The 20,725-nt window shown below is 39.9% G+C and overlaps 1 long non-coding RNA gene across 1 annotated transcript; it reads left to right on the top strand.

Moving 5' to 3' along the window:
• Window positions 1–19: 19 nt before the first annotated feature.
• On the top strand, window positions 20–19,794 carry LOC146768025 (uncharacterized). Its single transcript, XR_014953970.1, has 3 exons — window positions 20–161; window positions 945–1,040; window positions 19,660–19,794. It is a non-coding gene; the product is annotated as an uncharacterized LOC146768025 (long non-coding RNA).
• Window positions 19,795–20,725: the final 931 nt, after the last annotated feature.

Raw genomic sequence — 20,725 nt, 5'->3', positions numbered from 1 at the left:
GTAAAGTCACTGGTGCAAAGCTAGAGAGGACAGTGGCTCCCACCCTATGTGTGCAGAATGACAGAGGAGACTTTTGGCAAATGAAGAAATGTGCAGAGAACTTAATTCTAAAAGCTTTTTGTGCAAAAACCCTCCAAGAAATGTTAGAAACCACTACAACTGTAAGTGAGCTTGTGATGGGTAGAAGATAGGATTAAATTGAGGATTAAACTAATAAGGAAAGAGTTTCCTTCCTGTACTGAGGGACGCCCTTGGTATGATGAGAGCCCTGTGCCAGTGTTTGGGGTACTGCTGGTCCTTGGCTGCTAGTCACAGCAGTGCTTGTGTGGAAGGAGCCTGCTCCACAGCCGTGGCACACAGGCAGTTTTACAGTGAGAGTAAGGCATTTCCTGCTGGCTCTCTGCTGAACTTGTGGAAATTGGGATTGAAGCTGGGGGTGGGGGATGCCTGATGACAGCAATAAAAATAAATCGCTACTGCAGGGGTAGGTGGCTCAGATCAGATAGCACTTCCTATAGGGATTGGAGACACATCATCCAAGTTCATCCCGAGCATAGATTAACTATTAATAGGGTTGCAGAGGAAAAATGGAGAGGATTAAGAGTTAAAGGGATGTCAACTCCTTGGACTTTGGAACTGAAGAACCAATGCCAGAGATATGATGGGTGTGGATATTTCACTTATTTACTCAGGTTACTGTGTTTCCCTTAGTCAATTATAAATTCTTTCCTTGTTTTAATTGCAAAACAAGTGTTTGCAAACAAGGGATGAATACCCAGCAAAGGCAATCACTTTCCCTATATTTCTGGTTTTAAAACTGAATTCTTGTTAATTTCCACATCAAGTTAGTTTCTTTAGTGTTCTTTTCAGCCTGAGTGAGGCTTCTAGTAAAACCATGTTGAACACAAAACCCAGGAAATTTTTGTTCTCTCCTTGTTTAATAGCCTATCCAGAAATAAAAAAAGTCATCTGCGTAACAACTGGTGATACACCCACTGGGCTGTAGTCAGCTGTCATGCCACAGAAGCTGTGAGGAACAGGTAATACCAATAATGACTGGTGACACATTTATTTGCTGGGAACTACCTATGTACCAGATGAGTAATTCCCACACTACACCTGTGGGATGGAAAAATATTTTCTCTGCCGTATAAGAAAGACTTTAGTCCAGAATATTTAGAAAGCCAACAAAATAATTTGATGTAACAGGCAGAAATTCCTCATCTCTCATACATTTGGTCACTAAGACACCCTGTCCTAAAAATATACCCAAGTTGTGCAAACATACCCCAGTATCTTTCATCATTATCATGTGTTTGTTCCACTCTGTTCTTGTTTTAATAATATCACAATAATATTTTTATTTTATTGCTTAGCTTTATAAATGTTTACAGTACTTAAAACAAAACTAACGATAACCAGGAATTTACATCTTACAGTAAGTTAAGCAAGCTGATAGCAGCAGAGGGAATAGCATGGAATGAGTAGGATACGGTTGAAACAATATAGTTTTATATATTAACAACATATATTTGAGTCTTTCAATAGTTACTGTTGGTACAATAGAGAAAACAGCCTTTTCAGGGAAAAAGGTTTGGTTTTGGTGAAGTATTGTAGATACCTGGTTTTGGTGTGCAAATAATTTCTAAAGTCAAGAGACATCCCCATGCTTCATTCAGCAGGTGAATAATGCAGGTGAATACTACAAAATTTTGCATCCAGGCTTTTCTGTTCTCCAAAACTTCACTTTGTAGACATGTGTTGTTTGTACTGATACAGCATTTCATCTCCTGAGCAAAATTTTGTACTATTCTGCAAAAACAATGCTGGCACCCAATTTAGAGGGTATGTTTATAGACATGGGATGGTACTATTTGAAAAGGGATCCTACAGCTGTTGCCTGAACTGTAGTAATAATTTAGGTTATTGGCAGAGATTGCAGGTAGCTGCAGATGGAGCACACAGTAGTTGCACTCTAGGAGGACGCTGAAGACCAGCATGTGTGAATCGAACAACGCTTGTTCTGTAATCTGTTTCACTGTAGTTTCACATAAATCTTGCTGCTGGAGCAAACTTAATCCTAGTGAACAGAGAGATCTCTTCACAGAAACTGATGGCTGTTGCAGAACTTTAATTAGTCTCAATACCTATAATAATGCATTTAGTAACAAGTTTTTAAAGACTTGTAAATCTACTTTCCCTAATTCGTTCTCTCTCTAACTGCCTTGCCAAGACCTATTTCTCCTGTGAGGTCTACAGAAAAGTCCAACTACAAGCATTAAATGGTACCTCACAGAATTGATGCTTAATATTTACCTAATCCAAAACAATGATCATAAATGTGTATGTATATGTAGGCATTGTAAATATGGAATTATCTTTCTCTTCCCTCATGCTTCTTTTATTGGTCTTTGGAGTCTTATTTATAGTCTTAACGATTTTCTGTGAGTGGCTAAACAGAATAATTTTACCTCAGAGAGAAATTGCATCATGCTGATCTCACTACACTGGATCTGTACTGGCTTCATCCCCCTGGTTTTAGTCTTCATTTAAAACCAATGAGAATGTGGCCACCACTAGCATACAATTTTCTGTGAAGCAGGTTTGACCCTGCTGAAGTGTCCAGGGGTGCTGTGCTCTGAACAGAAACAAGATAGCCTCTGTGATTAAAGAAGAGGAGAGGAAGTAATGGAATTACATTTATAACTGTGTGAAATTGCTATAATTTGAATCCTGCTTTTATGATGCAGACTAGGAACTGACCAAAGTCAAGTCTCGTTCTGACCTCCAAATAGGACCCTGTGTTTGCACTCTGACAATGCTGTTTCACCTCTTAATATGTTGTTTTCTTCCTAGGAAAGTGGGGCCAAGGCTGCCAAAGCTCTTAGGCTGCTGTAAACCTTAATTAATGTCAGTGTAGCAGGCTGAGATTCTTTTCTTATTTTTCTTTCTTCAGTTACATAAATCTAAGACTGTTATTTTATTTTTTTCTCTTGTTTTTGTAGTCTGCAGTTGTCTGCAACCTTTCAAGTCTTCAGTCCCTCCAAAATCTGGTTATTTCCTGTGGATTTCTCTATCTCTGTTGATGTTTTATTCTTCTGTGTCCAGAATCTGTTACCTGTGTTATGCCATCTTCAAAAGTTAAACTCTCCTCAAGATAATTCACTCCCTTAAATGAAGATACTTAATGACATAGAAAGGTCATTAAATAACTTTGTCAGGTTAAGTGGCTTCTTAAACAGAAGAGTTCTGACAAAGACCACATATTTGTTTGTGAAATTGGATGGATGCAAATTTCTGCCACTGCCACACAAAGTACAGATAATCCATTGATTCAAAAGGAAGGTGGATGCATTTAAATTGTCTCACTGATACCTATACAAAGCTAGTGTTGCTCAACTTAAAACAACAATAACTTGGCATGAGAGCTGCTTCTAAACCTACTCTCTTTGCAGTGGTACATAGTTTCTATTGATTATAATCAAAGCTTTCAATGTCTGTTGCTCTTGAACGAGTACCTCTTCTGCTGGTGAACATTCAGTGCTGTATTATGGACTTTGTTTTGTTAAAAGGGTGTGCTTAGAGATTAATTCATGAGGATCTCACTGTGAAAGTGATCTTTAAAAAAGAGCTGCTACTGTCATGTAAGTAACATTGATGGAAGGGATGAGGAGTGAAGAAACGTGACTAAGAGAACTTAAGAGATCACTTAAGAGATTGGGTGAGGAAACAGGATGAAGTGAGGAAGAATGGGATAAATGAAAGAGGGAGGGAACATGATGACTAATTTGGAAATCATATGGAAGGAAGAGTGGTTTAGAAAGGGGAAGTCAAGGGCCAGGAGTTTGGCAAGAAAGAGGGAGGGGGGAAAATACTTACTTGTAAAACTCAGCAAATTCTGTACTTAAAAGAAAACAAGGCCAGAAAGAGCCTAATTTGGAATGTGAACACAGGGTGGATGAAGCTGGATTAACTTTATGTCAGAGAAAGGCTTAGAGTGTCTAACTTATTACAAAGAGAGTGCAAGAGATCACACAGTGATCTCAATTTCCCCAAGGTTGTAGAATTTTCAGATTAGAGGTCTGACCAATTCAGTTGTTGTTTTAATGTGCTGTTTTGGTCTATTTGAATTTTAATGAAAGAATACAGATTTTTTTATATTGCTTTTTTTTAACTTAAGAATTGCAGAAATAGCATCAAAGGTCTAAAATACATATTTTATTGGGAGAATAGATACAGACAATGACAGCAGATGCAATTCAGATAGAAGTCTGTTTTAATTAAAGAGACACTTTCATCATGGTCTGCAGATTGAAATCACAATATTGTGGCTTATCAACAGTTGACATTTTGAGTTTGTTTGCTAAATTTTATTTGGAAGCAGAGGCAGTAAACCCCACCTTTGCCTTCACAGGTTAAATTTGCAATCAATCATCACATTTTAAGTAGGTGATGGCACTAGCACAGGTCACAATTACTAGAAACCAGCACTTCTATTGTTCGCACATTTTGCAGATTGATTCTTTCTGCAATGAAAACTAACAGAAAAAAATGAGGTGCTCTGTAAAATTTGAGACGTTTGTGTAAAACACTTGTTGTAAGTAAATACCTCTTGTCACTAAGCACGTAACTTCAGGTCATCTCCCAAAGAAAATCTTGAAATCATGGAACCATGGAATGGTTGGGGTGGAAGGACCTGAAATATCATCAAGTTCCAACCCCTCTGCCATGGGCACCTTCCACCACATTGCTCAAAGTCCCATCCAGTCTGATCTTGAACACTTCAGGGATCCACAGCTCTGTGCAACCTGTGCCAGTGCCTCACCACTTTCATAGTGAAGAATTTCTTTCTAACATCTAATCTAACCAGTTTAAAATGTTATGTAGTGTTCAGTAATGATCCCACTCAAGCCACTGCCAAAAAAAGCCTCCTTGATCTCAGCAAGAGTGTAAGTGAACTCATAATTCCTTCTGAAACAAACAAAACTGTTTGGACTTAGCTTTATGAAAACTAAGAGTGGTTTATATCTTTGCACGATGTCAACCATTTTTCTTTGTAAAATGTCACTGCACAAATTAAGATATTTAATTATATGGAAAGGTTAGAAGTGTGATTACAAGTGGTTTTTGAGGTAGAGAAAGGCAAATATTTGTACTAGTTTAATCAAAAAGTGTGAACATAACACTGGCTCAGATTCTCGTATGTGGATAGCACTGGGAGTAATTGTCCTTGTGGGAGGAGGTGCTGGCCAGTGGTACAGCTTTGTTTTGCTGATAGTGCTCCCTCGGTGAATGGAACCTCCCTGAGGGAGGTGAGAGCAGATCTGCTGGCAGGAGTGCTCCCTACCTGCATCCATGCAGGAGGGTGAGCTTAGTCATGCATCACTTTGTCACTGTTTCAAGTAACCCAGCTCACCTCGGCTGAAATAAGCTGGGCTTTGCTTAGGCCTCCCTTAGGCATCAAAAGGAGGGGCAACCTTCAGCATGTGGGCAAAGACAAGCACCAGAGGTTGGTCATGGACAATAACATCTCCCACTGGAGCAAACACAGGAAAAGGACATTGCTCTAGAGCCACAGCCATTCAGGGGACAAGTTTATGTGACAGTGAGTTTTTCTTAAGGCAGGAATGTTTAATGTTTAATTTTTCTTAAAGCAGGAATGGATTGATTCAACTCAATCAATTAATCAAAGTGAAGACAAGGACTAAAAGTACTCATTAAAAGCAAATATTTTCAATCAGAGTAAGTTTTAGCAACTCGTAACTTGAAAGTAATTTGGCTGGTTTCCTCAGTTTTTGCAAAAGTGACTAAAATAGACCTGGCAAGCTTCAGACTCCAGCAGCTTTCCAAGCCAAAGTTATGATGAAGGTATGGAAAGAGGGTGCTATAACAGAAGCTAGCTTCAGCCTTAACCACGGAGATGTCACTGCCTCCCCTTAACATCCCAAACTATGCCAAAACACACTGTAGGTGAATTAAAATCATTAAATGAAATGGAATGTTTCTAAAACTTCAGTCAAGTAATGTCATAAAAAACATTAATCATAATACAGCTTTTCTTCCCCAGTTAGCTCAGAACACAAACAAGTTCCATGGGTGGTGCATCAGAAGGAAACAAGGTCCAGATCATCACCTGTAGACCAGCATTTGCTGCCATCACTTTCTTGGCTTCCTCCTGAAGGGCAGGATTTCATTTTGGAGGCCATGAAAATTTGTTTTCCAATTTTCCAATGGAAATTGGTAATGAAAAAATATTTTTGAAGATAGTTATGCAATCTTAAAAAATTACGCTGGCAGTTACCAGCTGTTCTTTTGGCTTTCCCAACAAAGTGAAGATTTTCTTCCTTGACTGAATAATGAGGGAAGTGGCAAGTGGATGTATAATTAACTTCCAGCTATGGCTAGCACAGCTCTACACAGCATCAATCCTACAGTCACTAATCTCACTGCTGTCTCCTACAGGAGGAGAAAATGAGCTGGGCAGAGGTCTCTGAACCTCATCCTCCCTCTGGTCAGGGACACTGACAGATCCAGAGTTCAGAGCCGCAGGATACTCAATTTATTGCTCCAGTTTGTTTCAAGGCCTTTCCTAAGACTTAATTCCCTCACCCTGCAGTAAAAGTGATAATAATGAAAAGGTCTATGATTCACAGTTGAAGCACTGTATCTTGCTTAAGTTAAACAAGTACCTAAGTGCTCTGCTGAACTGTGGCCAAGGGTGGATTACTGAGAGAGCTGGGCAGCCTTCCCATCTCCAGCCAGTTCACCAAGTAGTCTCAGGCTAATCATGGAGTATTCAGGGGCTTAGTTTCCTGCACATGTTTATCATAGGGTATCTATTCTGACTGGTAAAGATAAGGAGATAATGAGGGAACATGAAAAAACTTCAGAACATGGAAGAGGGAAAGTGCTGTGGAGAAAAGAGCTTTCTGCGTACTGGATATACATTGCATGTTACATTCTCCCTATGACTTTTCTTTAGTTTCTGGACTCTCTTCAGGGTTCATGAAAAAATATCAGGCAGCTTATTAACAGGGAGTCCACTTCCACTTGAAATGGCAAGAAAGTAGTTTGAATCCCACCAGAACCAGTGGAAGAAGATCCAGCACTGCATGCAACCAGCATTCCAGAGCAGCTCAAGCTGTGTTGCCTTCCAGCAGCCTCATCATCCTGGCAGTACTGGCCTGCTGTAGGATGTGAATCCTTGTTCAGGCTGTTGCCTTCATGCCATACAGCAACCTGAAAAGTCAATGCAGCCCTCTTTGGAATGGCTTATTAAAAGGGAAATGGAACAACATCTTTGTCAGTCGGTGCCTGACCTGCACTGGGAGAGTTTCTTCTGATCAGATATGGAGCTTTTAAGGCTGTTTTGCATTTCTCTGATTCCTACCTGGCAGAAAATGGCTAGAGAAAGGGCAGAATTGTTACTGTGGAGAGCTTTTTATTGATATGGGAGAGGCCTGGTTACCACATAATAGTTTGCAAGAACAGACTTTCCTTTTAACACTTTTTTCTACTTGGAAATTTATATTTAGTTTTGCAAAGTTAGAGCAAAATAGCTTAGCATATTGAATTGCAAGAGACCTATCCTGAGTACATATGTTTACTGTATCTTTTGATACAGAGGAAATGAGTATTAAAAAAATCTTTACTAAGAATGGATTGTGCCAGAATACTAGTTTTGTAGCATAACAGACAGCCAGGAAAATACAAGCATGCTAATCCATCCTGTGCAAGCTAAGAACTGAGGTAGGGTACTCTCCATTAACAATGCTACCTGATGTTATAAACACAATTGTGGAGATTTTAGTGCCATGTTACAGCATCAAGTGTGAAACAAGAAAACATTGATACTACTTTTGGGGATTTTGACCTATGGTTCTGAAAGAGATTAAGCTCTTTTTTCTTCATAATAAGTGGCCATCTTTTGTTTATCCATAGATAAAGCAGCACTGTAGCATACTTCTGCTTCTGTGACCAACTCAAAACCTTTTTGCAGGCATTTTCTGATTTCCAAGTTCTACAGATTTAGAACCAAAAAAGACAAGAGCAGTGAGTATCAGCAATATTTTCTTTTCCTGTTATACACACATGGGTCAGTCCAGAAGGAATTAGCACAAACCAAAAGAACTATTTTTGCTCAGGTCCTCTTTCTGTAATGATAGAATTCCCAAATTCTAATCTCATCCCCAATTTTGATTCAATTGGGCAAATACTATGACAGAAAGAGCAATCCCAAAAGATAAGTATGATATTTAAGACATAACTCAGTTGCAGGAAAAATCCACAACACTACAAATGCAGGCAGTGCCCACTAAAGGCATTGTTCAGCTAGGATGGAGGTTGGTCCTGGAGCTAATGAAAAAGGGTATGATTCATCCCTTACAGAAACAACACTAAAATTTTTTGTCAAATGATAAAAAACTTTTATGCGTGAATTACATCAAAGTGGACACTCCATCAAAAGCATAAGGTCTGTTGCTTAGAGAGAGAGAATACATAATGTGTAATTACAATATCACTGAAGACTACAGCTTATGTGTTTAGGTATGTCAGCTGTCCAGCTGCACTTAAGTATCTTTCAGTATATCCATTACATTTGCATAGGATATATGTAAATTAATATGTCCTTAACTCATACCTATTTCTGTATGCAGAGATGCAGAATGCATGTATATGCATGTATACATCCATAGGTATGATATAAGCACATATTCATTCAGAGCATTTTAATATAGTTAAAAAACACTGTGCCAAAAATGTACACCATCTGTTTTCAATCAAAATAGCCTGTTTCAGAGGAAGGGAGTGTTGTCTGGTGATCAGAGCGGGGGAACTAAAGAGTCAGGACTCATGGATTCCATTCCTGAATCTGCCAGGACTTGGCTGCACGGTTTTGACAAGATCTGTGACTCCTGTATACCCTGGTTTCCTCATTTGCAAAACGGAGCAGTATCTACTCCTAGAATGTTGCAGTGGAAAACCTAATTAGTATACACTTGGAAAAATACAGAAGTTCTTGTTATGTCATCATGGTATGTTTGAAGAGTGAAACTTAGTTGAAAAATACAATACAGGATTTGTTTTAGAGACATACATGGCAGCTGAGTGTATAATTACAGCTATTTGTACACACTTAGCTTGCCTAATTTTTGAATGATAGTACCTGTAATAAAATTAATGGGGGGAAAATGGTGCTCAACACTTTATGAACCCTGCCAGTCCAGTAAAAGTTTTCACACTCTATTGAACAGGGTTTCCATAGTGACAGCTGTACACCAGTGAGTGAAATATGTGCTGTACCTAATTTTCATCCTGAAATAGGAAAATACAAGTGGGTATTGGGATTTTCTGGTAAGTTCCATGCAGAGAAAGCCTAGCTCCACTGAAAACAATTGCAATACTCCTATTAACATAATTAGGACAAGATTTCACCCCATCCACTTCCTTAGCTTGAGTACATCCCTTTCAGGAATACAGCAGGGATTGAAATGCCCATCCCACAGTGTTTCCTCTTGGGCATGCTGGCACTATGGCACAGGACATTGTCCTTCCTGTGCTCGGTGGGCGCCGCAGGGTTGGCCCTAGGTGGGTTTGGTAGGAGTGTGCCAAGTGTCACAGCAGGCAGAACACTGAGGGTACTCTGTGCTCCTGTTCTCCCACCATCCTCACCTGGCAACCCTCACACTCCTTTGCTTCCCCCATAATGTGCACATCTGTGGGGTCTTAAGGCTGTGCCTTGCCTCTGGAGAGAGAGATCAGAGGCATTTTCCATTGGGATGAGAAATGCCATAGAGCAAATTCAACAAATGCAGCAGCTGCATAGTGTTGGAGAGGAAAAGGAGCAGTGTGTGTATGTCAGGGTTTGCCTGGCTGCCAGTACCAAAAGTGGCAGTGAGAGAAATAAATCATGTGTGCTGAATGCTGCTTATGAATGCTGCAAACTGAGGCATTCAAGTACGTGCTAAGTATTGGATGTAAATACTAAATTCTTTCAACATCTGCATCTTTGTCACAGAGAAAAATGGGCTGAGCTTGTTTAGTTTGGATGTTTTTGACAGCTGCTGTTCCCCAGGTTTCACCTCGTATCTCAAGGGTGCTGTTGCTTAAGGGCAGCTTCAGAAGGACATTTAGGATCTTACCATACACATACCTAAAATGAGCCAGTTGTTCATCCAAGTGAGCTGGTACAGCGATGACATGATAAAGCAAGAAAAATACAAGGCAATATGCATCTCACAGCTATTAAGTGGATTTACAGGTTTGTTACTCAAAGAAATACTTCTACCCAAATGAATGAGGACAATGTGTAACATAAGGTTACATTGGAGACATGAAGCGGTTAATTCAAGCACCAGTTTTGGAGAATTGTATCTCTATGTCTGAGATCTTAAAAGCTATCATTGTTCTGTCTGTATCTGTAAACATATCTGATCTTTGGTTCCCACCTGCTACATTTTAAAGAAAGGGTGTATTCATGTAATGCCCAGGAAATGCTTTGTAAATCCAGCTTTCAAGCCTCTTTCAAGCCTATGGAGAGTTTCCATCATATATATGTGCCACCCTCATTTTCAGCTGCCTTTAGTCAGAACATTGAAGATAACAAACTTGCTAACCAGGATAAACTCTTCAGTTGTTGAACTTTTGTAAAATGAGATTCCTCTCTAAAGGAGGTACGATTACCATCCAAATGGGACAGCAGCTTCTAATTTCAGCTACCAGTGACACAAAGAAGCAACCAGAATGGAGTAGGGAAGTAGGGTAGGGCCTGGTGGGAGAGGACCAAGGATCTAAGTTCTGCCTTTTCTTTATGATAGCCTGTACCTGGAGGGGAGAGGGGGAGATAAATCTCTCATGTACAATAAATAAGAGCAGTTAATTCCATCAATTCATGCAGTAGGTTCATACAAATGCTCCAGAGGCTGCTCTTTTGCACAGACTTATATTTTGGGAAGAGAGAGGTTTTGCTTTTATGGCCCATTTGTTTTTCTGTATCTCCACTGTGACTTCTAGCAGGGAGGCATGAAATAAGGGGGTACTGCCAAATGAGTATCAGCCAGTTCTGGGGCCAGGGCCAAGAGGCAGTGATAGGGAGCTCATGAAGAGTGCTGCCTCTTGGCATGCCCCACATGGAGGGCAGTGGATTCCTGGGTCTGACCTTGAACAGTCAGGGAGAGAATGAGGAGGCTGAGCCAGGCAGCCCAGCTCCCTGCAGAGGCCACAGCCCTGGTGCAGAGCAAGGCCTGCTGTAGGTTAGCAGTCACTTCCACTGAGCCAGGGCAAACAGAGTCTGGCTTGGCTTGGAAGGCCTGCTGGGTTGCCTTGTTTTTGAGGACACTTGTCTGACCCAAATAACAAGGGTTTTGCACATTGCCAAATGCACTGGACATGTCAACAAATGCATAAAAGTGTTTGGTTTACCACCAGACTGAAAAAATATTTAGAATCTAAAAGACAATAAACTGCATCATTTTTTCCCTTGTCGTGCCAAAGAGTATGACTTTTAAATTATGTATCACTTCCTAAACACAAAAATTGTTCTGCAGTCTGTTGGCAGTGCTGTTCTCAGGAATTTATAAGTGAAAAAAACCCACTTTATTTTGTTTTGTAATATCTTTTCACTATATTCAGGGTTTATTCCTGATAGTGCCAAAAAGAGCCTCATGACTTCAGTTCATGCAGACTTCTCCTCAGAGGAGGAAAAGTGACAAGAATAACTTACTTAAATTCTTTATTCATATAAGATAGATGCAGTTTGTCAATGACTTTTCGACTGTGGAATTCTGCAGGTGTTCAAAGCTGTAAGGCAACATTACCAGCATATGAGTTGAGATGGATGACAGAATAGGAGATGCTCTTTAATGTTTTACATATAAATACTCCACACTGCCATTGCCATTCTTAGGTGGATGCTACACAGTGCAATGGTCTGACATAGCTAACAGTTGTTGTGTCATTGTTTGGAACACGAGGTCATCACAATGCACCACAATAATTTCTTCTCAGGGATTTAATTGAGCTAGTATACATTGATCTTTTTTTTTCCCAGTTTCTGCTGCTTTCTGTGTCAAGCTCTTCTTCACACATACAGTGCAAAACCAGGCCTTGAAGTGAGCAATGTCTGGTGCTACAGCAAAAAGTAGTATATGTGGTTTGAGTCTCATGTGGGAATCAATATCCAGCTCCTGCTTTTGTTTTCCATCCATTCCTCATTTTTGGGGCTGTGGCAAAATACAGCTCAGGTGAGACAGAGGAGGATGGGGGCTTCTCTATGTCAGACATGAAACTTCTGCTGTTATTACAAAGAAAATGGAACAATCTGCAATGAGAGTGCCGGCGCACTCCAAACCACAGCCCTCCTAGGCTTCTTCCAAGTCTGATGGGGATCCAGATGCAAAGGAACTTTTCCAAAAAAACAGACCTTGGCTCTCAATGTTGCATGCTGCATAGAATTATGGACTTTCTGAAATTTTTTCTTTGAGAACATTTGTTTTCCCGATGGTGTTACTTCATGGACTGTATTTACTTTTTCCATTTTGTTCATAGTTACCAGTGTGTCTATTTTCATAGTCATGCTCTAGAAACAGAAGTTCCTTTCCCTCGCTCCACTAATCCTTGTAACCCTCACCAAAGGTAGGGGCAGAAGCCAAAGCTTAACACCTAATTTGGATAATGATTCCTGCCCACCACATCCCTCCTCCCACATGACTCTCCTCGTTATTACATTACTTATACAGAGTGAAGTGCTAACGGGTTCTTTCTAAATGCTTTGAAAAACACCGTCATGAAAGAAGCCAAGTAAGAAAACAGAAAGTTTGGCGCCAGTAACGGAACACAAAACCTTTTACCTTCGCCCATGGGTTTGAATATAACCCAGCTCAGTAACAGCCCAAGTTGCTAACATGTCAGGGTCATGTGGTAGCCTGAAATAGTCCAAGTTCTTAGTCCATGTTATCAGCTTTGGGACACAGAACCCTGGACTCCATGCATGGTCTTGAACATAATCCAGCTCTGTTCTTACTTCAGGGTAATGTGGTTGGCTGTCTAGAAAGAGTCTGTGCTTGTAGCCCATTTTCCAGCAGAATAGCTTCCCCATCAAAGAAACAGTCAGGACAAGTAGCTGCCCTGTCACATTGGCCATCCAGGTGGCAGGGAATGGTGAAGGGTTGGAGTACTTTAAGAAAACAGTTCCATCTTTTCAAGGCACAGGAATTAAGCTGCATGCAGCACCAAGAAGTACAGCAGCACCCCTGGAGTTAGTAAGAAGATTGGGACACATGAACAGCACTTCCAGGAGATCCTGGCATTTGAAAAACTATGTTCCTTAAATGCTTTTTCTGTGGAAAATAATAGGAGGAATTTTTCAAGATCCTCATCTTCTCTAAAGAAGCTGACTTCCAGAATCTGTATTAGAGTTGTTACCCAACAAGCTGCTGTCTCCATCTATGACTAATGCTGCTGCACAGCACAAGTGTACCCATTAGACAAGGCTGCTCTGGAGTGTCTTTGCATCTGTATTGCTGGGAACTCCTGCAGAAATGTAGATTCAGATGTGTGTCTAAACACAGAGGAATCCCAGGGCAGAGCAGAGAGGCAACCCCAGTTCTCCACAGTGCATCATAGTAGTCTGGGAGCCCCCTGGCCCAAACAATACCAGTGCTGAGGATGCTCAAGGTCTCACAAAAAGGGCTTCAAACCAATGTGAAACACATCTCAAGCTTGGTTTTCAGAGTATTAGATTCACTTTATTTTGTGCTTCCATCAAGAGCTATCTGTCAATAACAGATCTTTCTAGTCTAAGAATGTTGCAGTTGTTTGTCAGCTTTACACAGCTTTTCTTTTTCATAACCATTTTCTTTGGCAATGTAGCACAGGCCTTTCCCAAAGAGTTTTATTGGAGAAAGAGTTCATACCAGCATATTTGCCCCATTTGCAGCTGCTTTACCGTTGCCTAGAGCCAGAACCAAATCAGTGCAAGAGAAGGAAATGTTAATATGAGCTGCATTTTAGCAGCCTTGGATGATGTCTTTCTCTTTCAAGGAGCAGATACATAAAGATGTATCTGAATGTCCTGCCTCCTGCATTTAGAGACCATGTCCCTTACAAACCAATTCTCAGTCTCCTGTAGATTCTGTGGTATTCCTATGAAGTGTCTCTTTTGGTGATGGGAGAGTCCTAGTAAAGTCTTTATTTTGACCAGCTTTGCCACGGCTTGCTGTCTGTGAATGCGCGGCCCAGTTTGGTTGAAATTGTCTGCTGGATTAAAAGTGGATGTCCAAGCAAGGCACTTAGTCTTATTTCCCTTGTTCCCTTTACTGTAGACACTAAACCCAGGATGAGGCTGTAGTATTTTTCTTCAAAAGGACAGAACTTTGTTTCATCTTCGTGCCCCATATAATGTATGTAGGGCAGCTCAGGAGCAACTCCAATTAAACTAAATGTTTCCTCTACAGAATGATCCATTTGTGACAGTAATTTATCAGTATTAACATATAGAATTTATTTCCAGAACCCATGGTTTAAAGTATGATTAATCTTCAACATGATTAGAATAATTGCTTGTAACATTTTAACTGACTTTTCCAGGTGACAAGAAATTTGTGATTACCATCAGAGTTTCAAAATGCACTCACTTACTGTTTCTACAAGTCCAAAACAAATAATAAATGGAAAATGTCAGCACTAACATCTATCAGCACAGAAATTATCTTTAACAATGTCATTAGTTATGCCTTTAAACTTTTTCAGGAGATCTGGAAGCAGGGCTATTTATCACACGTGGAGTCCACATTTGCAAGATCTCTCAATATTAGAACCCTAGAAAGTAGTTTCTCTGCTGCATTTGAGGTTATGGCTCTGAGAGTTCAATCTTTTTTTATTTTGCAAAGTCTTTGGACTTTATATGTTCCTTTCCACCTCTCCTTATGCACTGCATCCCTGAGCAAGTTATTATTAAAGTCTCCTAAAGCAGGATGTTCACATGGGACTGATTTGGAAACCATATTTCGAGCATATTATCTTAATTCTTTATCAGCTTTCATGGGCAAGAGCTTGAGACATTTTTCTGTACTAGTTCTTTGAAAGCACAAATCTTGCTAGTCCTGAATTCTTACTGTCTTTGGTGTAATTGTAGCCTTCAACTCTTATGCTATCAGTGAAGTGAGATTTTTTCTTCCACCCTCTTGAGCTTCACAGAAGATAAAATCCCAGTCCTTTTTCATGTTAAGCCCTTGTACTGTTGTATTCTGCAGAACTGGGGGCAGAGGAGCTTGGATTGTGGATCCTCTGTGGTCCCCTTTGACTTCACTGAGTTGACATAATCCACAGCGTCTGCTGCTCTGTCTTGGGCAGTACTTTGATCAGCACATTTGCAGAGATAGGTGAATTTTGGTTTGACATCTTGCTGGTCTCTGCTGGACTTTCAAAACAGTGTATGAGTCATAAACTATTCCCTCTAAGGTAAGACTCACAGGTCTGGGAGCTATAAAAGAATCCTGTTGGTTTTAAAGGACAGAATTTTTCTTTCTCTCTTCCCTTCCAAACACTCTCTCTGTTTATTTTTCATTCTGTCCTAAACCTTCTTTGTTTATATCCTACATTTTGTAAATTTCTTTCTTCTCCTTCATCTAACTGCTCTTTTACTCCACACCATTTCTCTGGACAAGGCGAGCAAGATCTGGAAAGAATCAGACATTTACACTGATAATGTTCCAGCCGGATTAGCAAATGTTTGGAAAAGACCTCATGCTTTGGGCACCAACTTCTGTCTGATTGGGGTAAAACACTTAAATGACTGGGGTTATTGCTGGATAGAGGCTTTTTTCCTTTATGGTATCTGGTGCTAGTTATTATCAAAGACAGATTGTTGGACTATGTGGACTGACACTAGGTTAGTCCAGTCTGGCAGTTCTCATCCCCTGTGCAAATGTGAATCCAGACACATTTCAGTCTAGGATGGGTGTTCTTTTTGATGCATACAGGATAAATAATGAGGTATACTCAGCAAAATTAACAGGCTGCAAGCATGAACTGGTGATCTCTATTCACTGCCCTTGTTACTTGCTGAACTGAATCCCCAGTTCCACTGAAAAAGAATGAGCCACAGAGCTTTCCACATGTTTTAAAATATGTGTATTCATAAGCAACAAAGACTTAGCAGAATGCTTCAGTCATCTGGGTTGAGACACAAGGCAGGGTTAAATTTAAAGCCCAGACAATACACTTGCAGCTAACTTTTTGACCTCATTCTATACATGGGTTTTCTCCATTGCAGAATCTGTGTCATCAGGCTGAGAATGCCAATACACTTTTTAGATGGGGAGTTGATCCCTTAGGCACTTATCTAGCTGAACTGGAATAATTGCTTCCTTTCCTCTTGTATTGCTTCAAGGCATTTTTATATGTTGTATCTTAGTATTTCTGTTGACCAGAGCAGGAAGCCATACAGCAAGTTGCAGCCAGATTTCAGGGACTAAGCTGATTAACTCTGGTGAAGCTCTAATGCAAATCCCATCCCATTTAATTCCTCAGCTCGCCTCCACACTGCATGGTATTCCATCCACAGACACAGTCCCACATTACCAAGTGACACAACACCACCAGCAGCCTCACATAAATCTTGCAGAGCTTGGGGCTGCCAGTCACACTGCACGGTTTTGAGGTGAAATTTCCATCTTAGCACAAGGGCCAAACAAATGACACGTGGTGTTCAAGTCACTCAGAGCTTTGCAGGGCAAAAAAGGTTCATGTTTTGCAAAAGGGAACTTTAGTGTGGGTGGTTTCTTGGTCTGCTGAAGTGTGCTTATTGTATTGACTGGATAATGAATTAATAAGTGTTGTAATATCAAATGTGTACATGTTTATTTACATTTATAGGTACACACGTGTAGCTACAGAAGTGTGCTCCAGTGTAAAACCTGGTCTGATGATACTGGTCAGAATAAAATCAAACTGCAAGAGAGATAGAAATAATGGGAATTTCTACTGTTTCCAGGGATGATAATCCTTTTCCTGCAAAGACCTAAGATGGCAGTTAGCTGCTAACACAGTAAGGAGTAAAACATGACAGAAAAAAACCCTTCTGCTGACATCTCTACATCCACATCAATATAAATTAAATGAGAGTTTAGCTTCAAACTGTTAAAAGGTTGTTAGACCCATGTTTAACAAAAATGCTGATGTTATAGTCTGATTTTGACAAGGTTCAGGTTAATACCAGCCGGCTGAATTCCACAGCCATTGACACACCTCTGGGAGCTGCATATTCACAGACAGAGGCAGTTTGACCTCATCCAATTTATACATTTGATCTAATGCACTGGAGACCATCTAAAAATAGAGTTCTGGAGGGGAGGATGGATAATGCTTCTGAGCCACAGACCAACAAAAGCAGCTCTCCTTCCAGTCTCTTTTCTCTCTGTATGAAGCTTCAGCACGAACTCTCTTACAGTAAAAAAAATTGCTTTTATCACAGATCCCCTCAGAATAGATAACTTCACTCTTAATAAGTCCAAAAGAAAATTTGTCAGCCCTTCATGAATGACCAGATGTTGGGAAAATGATGGTGTGTCATTTCCCTGAACAAACATTCTTGGCATTTATGCATTTCCTCCCATATCTCTTTAAAAAATGATTCTGTGTAAATTTAGTGCTGACAAAACTGAAGGCCTGGGAGAAAATGGATTACTCACTCATTTGGTAATTTTACTTGGTCAAGGCATGGAATTTTTGTTTTCTGGAAAATTTGACACTGAAATATTACTCTTCCTTCCGATTCAGAATATTAAAGCATAAGAATTTCCATTAAGCAGAAAATCCAAAATGGCATTTAGAAATCCTTTTATTTTAAAATTTCAAGGTATAGTCTTTCTTTCACAATATTTTTAGTTTTTATTACACGATGTGACCACTGATGGAAATTTGCTTTTAGACCAAGTGCCACTCCCATGTACTGGGTTAGGAAAGTTCAGATTGTTCATTCAGTGCAAAAGAGGATGCAGCACTTTAGTATTGAAAATGCGTTTTTTTAAGAAATGTGTTGAAATAGCACACTTCACTTATTCACAATCATATGAAATCCTTTGGTTATATGCTAAACTGCCAGTGATAATGAGTCATTTACACTAGCATAACTATTGAAATTAAATAATTTTAAACCCCCTTATTTTTAATATAAAATTTTAAAAATGTCAAAACAGACTTCCTTTTACTGCATTTCCCTAAAAATCCAGGTGCAATCAATTGCACTTCCCATGTAACAATATAGTGGCTCAGAAAGTACTTTTACAATTAGAAACAGTTACTTGGAATGTCTGTTTCAACAAATAGGTCAGGTAGTTGTTATCCCTGTATTTCTAGAATTCTGTCAGTGTCCAAACAGATGGTTGGTGATTATGAAGGTTTATGTGTATTTAGTGTTTTCATTAATATAATTCCCATACAATTATCTGCAAGATTTCTTCTCTCAGTATTGGTATTTTATCGATAATTTCCACAGTGATATAAACCAATTAATTTACATGGATGATTGACTTCAGTAAATGAAATCCCAGTTGTCTCATTCCATTCTTCATGTATACAACAGAGATACTGAAACATTGTCTATGAAATGAAAAATATTAAGTGATTCACCTATATTGCACAATGATTGAACAAAATAACTCCCTGGGAATCAATGTATCATTACCCTCTTTTGGAATGTCAGTAATTTTCCTCTCTGGGTTGTGAGCCTGATTTGAAGAGGAGACAGAGCAGCAAAACCTGTGCAGCTCTGCTGATTCAGTAATTTACTGGCAGAACCATCAGTTGTAAAGAGAATTACTCTGTCTTCACTGAAGGAGCCATAACACAGTGGCAAAAAGGAAGCAGAGCCAAGAGGGCAACTGATCAGCATGGCTGTTTTTCATGTGTGGGGGAATTTCTCTGCCATGTGATTTTGCACACTGTGTAACTTTACAAAGTCTTATGTCAGAGAGAGCCCCAGCTCATGAATCCACAACTGCCTCTAGTAAGTACTGTCATAAAAGAAAAGTGATAGTTAATAGACTACATTTTGTCCTCTGTTAAAAGTCACTAACTACACTGGGGTTTCCACTGATAAAACCAAGGCTCCTGCATCTTTGCCAGGATTTAAAATATTCTCATGTATTTATGGTATCGATCTGGATTTATTTTCATTTATGAAATTGATTTGAAAGAATACATTGGAGTAGAGCGTTCATCCTTCATCTGAAGCTGAATCAGAAATAGTTGTGTGCTGACTACATCTCAGAAATCCTTCATGCCATTGTACCAGTACCCTGCACTCATGCAAGGCACGTGCTTGATGTGGGTCAATGGCTGGCAGGAGAGCGTGGCCATCCAGGTGCCATCCCGATGCCATGTGGCGCGTTTGGGCAAGGAACTTACCACCTTTGGTGTACCATTTGTGCATCTTTGAAATAGGATTTCTTATCTTGTATAAGGGTATACTGATGTGTGGATGAGAGAGAATGTAACCAAACAAACTTCCAGAAGTCTCTGTACTCGAACGCTGTACTTTTCATCCTGAGCTCAGCAGTTGAACTGAGTCCAGACAAAAGCACTGCTGAAATACCACATTCACATCGCTTTCTACTCTGCACTTAAAACATTGTTTTTTTCCATCCTCTTTCCATGCAGGCATTTCTTCCAGTGTGGTACCTGCCGGCAAACTCCCATCATCGGTGTATTTCCTGGCCATCTGCGATGATCCGTTTGCCCACTGCAGCTTCCCAGGCACTTGAACAGCGGCCCTTACCGTAAGTCTAAAGCGATGCTGCCCTCTCCTGTTCACACGTGACCCGAATGATCTGCTTCCAGGCAAAGGGTGCACGGTGTCTTTGTGACCACCTCGAGCTAAAGAGTAGCCAGGGAAAAAGGTCCACAGTTTAACTGTGCTTTTATCGGTCTTTTACAATCTGTATGGATAGCACACTATGGAAATGTTCTTGGAAATTCTATTCCTTGCAATTCTTTTCCTTGGAAATTTTCCCTTCCTAACATTCCTTTTCTCTCTCTTTTCTCATCCCTCCCTTATATTCTTTGTTTACAATTTATTTTACTTTTTTTCAATCCACCTGCTCCTTAATATCTTCTTCCCCCTGGACACTTTCTAAACACACTATTCCTCTAGACCCAGTTAAAATAATGCAGGTTCTAATTGCAACAAGCAGTTCTTTAAAAATCAGAGGAGACAGTCAAAGCCCGGTTCCATTATTTGGTCCCTGAGATAAGAGTTTGACACAATAATTGTGCTAGCTCAGCAGCTCCCCAGAAGATCCCATCAGGGAGCTAAACTCCTCTTCAGGGGAAAGGGCAAACATGACAGCAGTGAGGTCTGAAGCGACAAAATAATAATAATAATTTAGTTTTTCTATTGTTCTTGTTACCACCCCTCCTGCTCAATGAGTTAAAATATTCACACAGCTCCTTTTAGGAGCAATGCCTTTAACACTCATCCAAGCCATTATTAAATGCATATATAGTTCCCTCATCCCGAAACCAGATTTTCCAAACCATGGGCTGTGGGGGAAATTCAAAAGGACCACTGGAGGGCTAGAGAAAAAAAAAAAACAACCAACCAACCAACCAAAAAACCAAAAAAAAAAAAAAGAAACCACCCCAAAAACAACCTTATTGTTAATGTATTGTTAATGTAATTGTTTAATTTATTATTGATTTAATATCAAAAGAAAACATAATTTTA

This window comes from Lonchura striata, chromosome 3, assembly GCF_050655825.1.
Source record: "Lonchura striata isolate lonStrDom1 chromosome 3, ASM5065582v1, whole genome shotgun sequence".
Taxonomy (NCBI): Eukaryota; Metazoa; Chordata; class Aves; order Passeriformes; family Estrildidae; genus Lonchura; species Lonchura striata.
Note: the sequence above shows the minus strand (reverse complement) of the source record. Positions and strands in the feature narration are given on the sequence as shown.